This window comes from Octopus bimaculoides, chromosome 2 (assembly GCF_001194135.2).
Source record: "Octopus bimaculoides isolate UCB-OBI-ISO-001 chromosome 2, ASM119413v2, whole genome shotgun sequence".
NCBI lineage: Eukaryota > Metazoa > Mollusca > Cephalopoda > Octopoda > Octopodidae > Octopus > Octopus bimaculoides.
Window position 1 is genome coordinate 35,871,377 of NC_068982.1, and position 9,084 is coordinate 35,880,460.

Sequence of the window (9,084 nt, forward strand, 5' to 3'; positions counted from 1 at the left end):
ATATATATATATATATATATATATATATATATATATATATATATACACATATACATACACATATACATACATATATTTATATATACATAGGTAGTGAAACATGATCTTCAAACTTTGGGTCTCACAGAGGCAATGACTAGTGACCGCAACCTTTAACAATATACTGTGCTTGAGAAGACCTGTCAAGCCAAGTGAAATCATAGTTGTAGCTGATGCTAGTGTTGCATAACTGGCACCCTTGCTAGTAGCACGTAAAAAGCACTGTTCAAGCATTGGGACTCACAGAAGCAAAGTGGCTGATCCCGGCAGTATGAGAAAAGCTCCATTTGAGTGTTGGGCCTCATGGAGACAATGACTGAGATCTTATGTCGTACTTAAGAAGAAGACCCATTAAGCCAAATAAAATCGCAGTTGTGACAGATACCAGTGTCATGCAAATGGCACCCATGCCAGTGGCACGAAAAGGCACCCATTACACTCTCGAAAGTGGTGTTAGGAAGGGCATTCAGTGGTAGAAACCATGCCAAATCAGACTGGAGTCTGGTGCAGCCTTCCAGCTTGACAACCCTGGTCAAACAATCCAACCCATGCCAGCATGGACAACAGATGCTAAGTAATGATGACGATGATGATACATGCATACATATACATATAGATACATATATATGTATGTATATATATATGTGTGTATGTGTGTGTGTGTGTGTGTGTGTGTGTGTGTGTGTGTATTATTACAAATTTGGGATATTTACCAATAGATAAGCAACTCCTATTTCAGGATAACCTCATAGTATGGTATACACAGACACACACACACACACACACACATATATATATATGACAGGCTTCTTTCAGTTTCTGTCTATCAAATCCACTCACAAGGCTCTTGTCAGCCAGAGGCTATGGTAGAAGACACTTGCCCAAGGTGTCACACAGTGAGTCTGAACCTGAAAGTTCTTTTTTATGTGTGTGGCACCAACTGTGGTGAAGTCATTATGCAGCTCCCCCAAAAAAGATCCCTTTCAAATGAGTGTGGTTACAATAGAGAGAATGGTTGTTTTATGCTTGGAAATGAAAGGTTATATATTGAAAGAATGGGCTAGAACAATATAGGTTTTTTGTTGTAGAGGAGTTTACGTGACTATTCACATTATAGAAGAATGGGTGGAAGTAACTGGAGTGGAGCTGGAAAGAGAGAGGAAATAGTGGTGATAAAGTGTCAAGGTGAACCCTTAAGATACAAGGAGATGAACAGAGGTAAGTGGGGTCAGAAGAACAGGGAGTGTAGATAGGTAGAGTTTGCAAGAGTGTGGAGGGGGGAATGTGGGATGCTTAAAGATGGGGATTGGGCCAAGAAGCATCACGAAGGCAATGACAGGTGACTGAGACTGTTTGTGATTTGTTGTGCTTGGGAAGGCATGTCAAGCTTAGTGAAATCATAGTCATAGTGCTGGTGACACACAAAAGGCACCCATTCCAGTGACACATTAAAGGCACCCATGCCAGTGATACATAATAGGCACCCTGTACACTTTGTGGAGTGGTTAGCATTAGGAAAGGCATCCAGCTGTAGATGCCGAGGCAAAGCAGACTGGAGCCTGATGCAGTTTTCTGGGCTAGTTCCAGTCAAACCATCTAACCCATGCCAGCATGGAAAACAGACATTAAATGATGAAGATGATGATGATGATGATGATGATGATGATGACGATGATGACGACGATAATGATGACGATGGTGATGACAATGACAATGATGATGATGATGATGATGAAAAGCAAGGCTTGAGGAGTATCGATGACAAATATGCTTTGGAAGGAAAGTTGAGAAAGTTGGGAAGGGCAGGTGATGACTGTTGAGATTGAGTCAAGATGAATGGTGGATGCAATGAATGGTGGATGCAGTGAATGGTAGATAGGTAGGTGGAGGGGTGGTTGATGGTACATGGGAGACTGGGGAAGTGAGGGGAAAGTAGATGATGAAAAGCAAGGAAAGGAAGAGGAGTAGGGTGAGGATAAGTAACAGCAAGAAAGTTGAGTGATGAAATATTAAAATTTGAAGTAAAAATTGAACAAATTTAAAGACTTAGGGGACAAACACAAAAACACACATACACAAATGTACATGCACATACACACACACACATGCACAAACACACACACACACACATATTTATATACATGACAGGTGTCTACAGTGTTTGTGTCTACCAAATTCACTCACACAGTATTGATCAGCCTGGGGCTATACAAAAAGTCACTTGCCCAAAGTGCCACACAGTTGAACTGAACTGAAAACTATATAGCTGCAAAGCAAGCTTCTTAGTCACACAGCTGTGTAGTTATCAATATAAACTTAACCTTTAGTGGCAGATTTAATATGTCACTCAGTTTAACACAACCATATGGCCCTTGGTGCCTTTAGCAGACTCCATTCAGCTGCAGGCCTCAGGGTAAGTTTCTGGTTGAAAGATAACTTTCTTTCTTCCTCTTAGCCTATTACACAGGCCCTAAAAGAAGTCAGCGTATATGCTGCCCTTCTCCTGAATTAGCCATTAACCCTTTAGCATTCAGAAGTGTCTGTCAAGTATAATGCATATTTATTCATATTGTTTGGAATTAATTATGCCTTACTTCATATTTATGAGATTTCAAAGATGTCATTCATTATTTTTAGAATAACATTGTAGGTTATGTGTAAGAGGGAAAATCTGGCCAGTTTGAACATAAAACTGGTAGAATATTTGGGCCAGATATGGCCAGTTTAAATGCTAAAAGGTTAAAAAAAAATTACCAGTTACATGCCCTTCAAAAACACACCAAACAAGGCTGAACTTAACATAAAATCCAGCAAGATGTTACTCGCTACCTCTGCCTAGAAAATTTATGTGATTTCAAAGTGAGCTTCTTAACTACACACCCATACAACCATAAAGAGAATGACAACAAAAACTTAGTAAAATCAAAGAAGCAGTTCATATAATATTTGATTGACAACTTAATCAATAAGCCCAGCTGTTACATGAACTCAATATGGCTGTCAATACAGAAAGATTAATTTTAAAATGCATCAATAATTGCACATGTACCGGTAGACATGAACATTATTACTCTTAATTCGGAAATAAAGATTCCTAGTTTAAATCTAGTCAGGAACTATGTACAATGCAATAACTATCACTTACAAATGAGCATGACCTAGTAACATGTAAGTATGCTTTTGCAAATTGTATAAGGTGCATGTGCAGTCATAAGTAGACATAAATACATTCTTGTCCTTCTTGTTGACCTATAAAAATATTGAGAATGTAACAGCTTGTGGGAGAACTTGCTGTACCAGCACAAGAGATAGTTTTCAGCTGAGTAGGCTGAAGCAATGAGAAATACCTTGTTCAAGGACATAATAAGCAACCCTGTCCAGAAATTGAACTTATAACGTTATACTCATAAACCCAGCTCCTTAACCACCATGCCATGTGCTTTCCCCTAAAGACTAAGTGTACATTCAGAAATGTGATAGGGAATCAAACCAGGACATTGGCTCTCTGGAGTCTGCATGGTCATAGCCCAAAGGCCGAAACAAGTAAAAAGTAAATGTTATTTACACCCTCTGTCAATACCCATATTTCTAACTAAGAATTGATACTCAATAAATATCAAATTTACATTAATGTGACATGAGCACGATATCATCATAGAAAAAAAGATGTACATCTGGATATTATATGTGTGCTTATGAATTCATTTTAGCAGACTCCTTTATATATATAACCTTTATAAATCTGAGTCTTTGTAGAGAAGAAATTTCAAATGTGGAAGCAAGGACTGGAATTTAAGGGCCTTAGAGTTAATTCAGCAAACACTGAAATCCTTGTAAGCAGGGAAGCAAATTACTGACCCCTCAGGGAAATAGCCCTGCTTGATATACAGAAAAGGTATAGGTAGAAATTTCATATAGTGTACCCAATGAAAGCTATGGAGATATAAGAGGTGCAGTGGAGTCATAGGACAAAAAGGCAGCAGTCATAAACCACTTACATTCATCTTTTCTGTTACATGTTTTTCTATTACTTCTTACTATACTGTGTGTTTCTCACCTATTCTGGCATTAAAATCGCCCATCAACATGACTTTGTCATGATATGGAATTTTACAAACAATTGTACAGTAAACTTTAAGAGTACTCTTGATGGTGAAATCAATGTTAGATTATCTAAGGCTACAAGTGTTTTTGGAAAACTTTCCCATCATTTGTGGGATGAATACAATGTCAGTCCAAAAACTAAAATAAGTGTATACAAGTCTTGTATTTTAAGTACACTTTTGTATGGGGCAGAAGCATGGACTCTCTACTACAGACACATAAAGAAACTTGAAACCTTTCATGTGTGATGTCTGTGCAATATCTGCAACATAAAATAGCAAGATAAATTATCAAATGTCAAAATTTTAGTAAAATATATCTCCAGTATCAAAAGCATGCTGCTGAGAATTCAGTGCAGATGGGTAAGATATGCTGTTTGAATGAAAGGTAACCACATTCTGAATATTCTTTTGTTTGACCAACAAATAGTAGGATACTGCAGTAAAGGAAAACCCTATCCTTAGGTATAAGGATAAGTCGATGCAATCACTAAAGTCTCTACGGCTTAATTTGACATCTTGGGAAAGTCATTGCCTAGATAGATCTGCTTGATGTAAAATGTGTCATTATGCATCAAAACAATTTTAAGTGAAGGAAGAAACAATGAAGAACAATAAAAGAATTATATCCTACAATCAACAGACACATTTACTACTACTAAGGACGAAAGCTGACAAAATTATTAGCATGCTGGACAAAATACTTAATGATATTTTGTCTGTCTTTATGTTCAGGGTTCGAATTCTGCAGAAGTCGACTTTACCTTTCATCCTTTTGGTGGGTTATGAAATAAGTACCAGTAGAGCACTGTAGTCGATGTAAATGACTTACCCTCCCCTGAAATTGCTGGCCTTGTGCCAAAATTTGAAGCCATTACTACTACTGCTGTTGCTACTACTACTACTACTACTATTACTACTACTACTAAGGCTGCAAGCTGGAAAAATTGTTAGCATGTTGGACAAAATGCCTAACAGCATTTTGTCTGCCTTTACGTTCTGAGTTCAAATTCCGCCAAGGTTGACTTTGCCTTTCAACTTTCCTGGTTCGATGAAATAAGTAATAGTTGAACATTATTGTTTACAAAACCACAGAAACATGAAGTCAGAATGAGAGAAAGTGACACAACAGCAAGTAGAAAAGTGCCTCAGGGCCATCAAGGAGACCAAAACATACGTTACTAGTGGTGGAAATAGCATAGTCGTGGTTAGATTTCCAACAGAGGATGAGGTCGGAAAACACTCTACAACAAACCATAAAACGTGACGAAGTGGTCATCATACCAACCTGCTTTTGTTGCCGGATAGTAACAATAAAGATAGTAGAGATTCCTTCAGAAGTAAATATCTACTTATTGGTGGAAACTGTCCTCTTTGACACAGAACAAAAAATTAATTTTCTTCAAGTCCAAAAACAGCAGGCCAAGGAATGGAGTTATTCATCCAAATATGTCATGTAAGTATGGCAATTATCTCGGACCTGATTAATCTGACAGATAGCTAACAACTTTACATGGCCATTGAGGGCCGAAAGCCAAGGTGTCATTTGGGTGGTGACACAAACAATATCAATGCTTTCTGTCCACAGCAAAATATGAGAGAAGCAAGGCCCCTCCACCACTACTTCTATAATCACTATCACCACATCGGTTACATCAACAGCAAAAACAGTAGCAGCACCAAGAGCAGTGTACGGAAACAACAGCAACAATAACAGTAACTGCAGCACTAAAATCAGCAGTAACAACCGCAGCAACAATAAAGACAACACTAACAGTGAAAGCAACAGCAACAAAAGAAACAATGCCCTCCAGGGCCATCATATCACCAACAGCAACACCAGCTGAAAGACCCCGAGCAATAAAAACAAAACAAAAAGACAATGACACCCAGGATAGGCTCCTCCTCGCTTCCCACTCAGACATGTCGCATGGCGAACATAACAACGAAGAAAGCAAACGGCAAAAAATAGCAAACCAGAAAAAAAGAAAAGGAAAAAATACGTAAACAAAATAAAACCTGAAAGGGTCATGCAGGCAGAAAGAAAACACCACCTAACAGCAATACACCAACACCATCTCCAATAATAATACCATCATCATCACCACAACCACAGATACAACCAGTATCATAAACACCAGCAAAACCCAATATACACCCAAACCAAGAACAACAAATGCAAAGAAGCATGCAGCATACATGTTCACAGTTTGGCTCTTTACCTTTAAGTACCCACATTTTGATTCATCACGTGATGGTCGAGTTCTTCTGACTTCACACGGGCTGTCCACCCCACCACGAGACAGACCAGCCAAATGCGCCACCATCAGCTATATAGAGGGAGTCTTCCGCTATTTTCTTCAGTGAGGTGGGTTTTGCACGATCGGGTTTGGATCTTCTGTTGAGAAAATGAGTCCATACCGTTGAAGGAGTAAATGAAGATGGTGTGGATATGTGCGAAATTGACAACTAGCTGCTGATATAAAATATTAAATTCTGTATTCATTTTGTCCTTTAACATATTTTATCATTAAATTACCAATTATATACCTATTTTCTAACATCTGGGTTTATAAAATAAGATCTGGGTTTTTTGGCGGCAAATAATCTGGGTGTTTTATTATTTAATGAGTGGCAACCTTGGATATAACCAGCAGCGAAGGTCATAACTTCAGACTAGTAACTGTTTATGTCCCAGCAGGTGCCGAATGGCTAAATTTCTTTAGGCATGTGAAGTGTTTCTGAGAAGTCCCTTGTGCTAATGGAAAGTTGGAACTGTTTCTAAGAAGCATGCTTGGAATGTACAGAACTAGGTGATAAAAGAGGAGGTGCAAAGGCTTCACAAACCTACTCAGACTTTTCCAATTGTCTGACAGACACCAACGGGATTTCCCGTTTGTACCAATGTTGACACAGTCATTGCACCAGGTTATCCACAGTTTCAAATCGTCGGCTACACAAAAACGAGCCAGCTCAGAGCATGATCCAGGAGAAAACACGGTGACCGTGGATTTGTGGGATTTAGAAATCTTCCTCTTCTCTGGAACTATTCATAGTTTGGAATATATTGTCTCTTTGTTTCTGTTATTCTTTTTACACGCTCTTTCGTGTAAACCCACATTATATCCTCCTGTACAATTACTAATGTTCTTGTGAACCTTTAATAGTTAATAAAGAAAACGAGGATTTGTCCAGCGTTAGTACACTGGACAAGAGGTTTACCAGCATTTTACCAGTCTCTACTCTGTGTTCAAATTCCGCAGAGGTCGACTTTGCTTTTCATTGTTTCGGGGTTGATGAAATAAGTGTCAGATGAGCACTGGGATCGATGTAATCGACTTATCCCTCTCCTTAAAATTGCTGTCCTTGTGCCAAAATTAGAAAGAATTATTATTATTATTATTATTATTATTATTATTAGCGCGTCGAAGGAGGCGAGCTGGCAAAATCGTTAACGCGTCGGACAAAATATCAAACGGCAATTCTTCCAGCATTTTACATTATGCTTTTAAGTACCATTGAGCTCAACTTTGCTTTTCATCCTTTCTAGGTAGATAAAATAAAATATGAGTCAAGTACTGGGATCGATGTAATCGACTATGCCCATACCCCTAAAAATTGCTGGGCTCGAGCCAAAATTTGAAGCTATTGTCTTTTTTTTTTAATAAATAAACAATACATTTTATTAATTACTAAATTAGTACAACCTGAGGGATTTAGAGATGTTCTTCATCAGTGGAAGTAATACAAATAGTTCTGACTGCAGAATTAATGTGTAGCGTACGACTTGAGGGAAATTCCTCTCTCTCTCTCTCTCTCTGTTATATATACATAGATACAACGAAGTAGATAACAGCATGGCTCAGTGGTTAGAGCGTCAAGCTTACGATCGAGCGGTTGTGAGTTCGAATCCCGGACCGGGCTGCGTGTTGTGTTCTTGAGCAAGACACTTTATTTCACGTTGCTCCAGTTCACTCAGCTGTAAAAATGAGTTGCGACGTCACAGGTGCCAAGCTGTATCGGCCCCGGAGGCCGGTATGCATAGGCGACTGCTGGTCTTCCATAAACAACCTTGTCCGGACTTGTGCCTCGGAGGGTAACTTTCTAGGTGCAATCCCACGGTCAGTCATGACCGAAGTGGGGGTCTCAGCAGATAACAGCTAGCCTTCGGCCGCCTTTTTGGACCCTGTTGTGTCCACTACTCTTATTGGTTGGTATTGGTGCATCAAATGTTAAGCCACGGAGAAAGATGTCTAATGTTTCGATCAAAACTCGTTAGGGAAAGATTCTGGTTCAGGTGTTGGGGGGAATGCTCTGTTGCAGTGCGTTGCTGCATTCACTACTTGTCGGTATATTACCGGATCTTCCTAGGTGACCCGTCGAACAGAATCTCAGTCAGTCCCCATCTCCGAGAAATACCTCCTCATCTGCCGTCACTATGTGGCATATGGTCGACCAACACGAGCCGTCAACCCAACTGGATTACCCTCAGTGAAGAGAACACAGTTATTAGGGTTTAAGTCGGAAAATCGAGTAACATGGCCAAACAGTCTGAGCTGGCGCTCCCAATCATACAAGTAACATGACTTATCCCGGTTTGTTAATTGAATCGTTGGTTAGATACGAAATCCTGCCATAATCCTGCAAAGTGTACTCGCTCAAAAGGTGCTCAAATGGCTCCCAAGGACCCTGGGCAGTGTCCAAGTCTCACATATATCTAACAGGACAAGGAGAACCAGAAACCTAAAGACTCGGGGTTGATGAAATAAGTGTTAGATGTCGACAGCGCTAAACACTCTTGACCTATGAGTCTACAACTGTACCATCTCGTCCAAGTCTTTTTAGGACTTCAGATTCGTAGCTAATGACAAACGTGTAGGTATTTTCAAGAGAAAGAAAAATAAAGAAAACATTCTCTTTACTTTATTATTTATTATCGTTT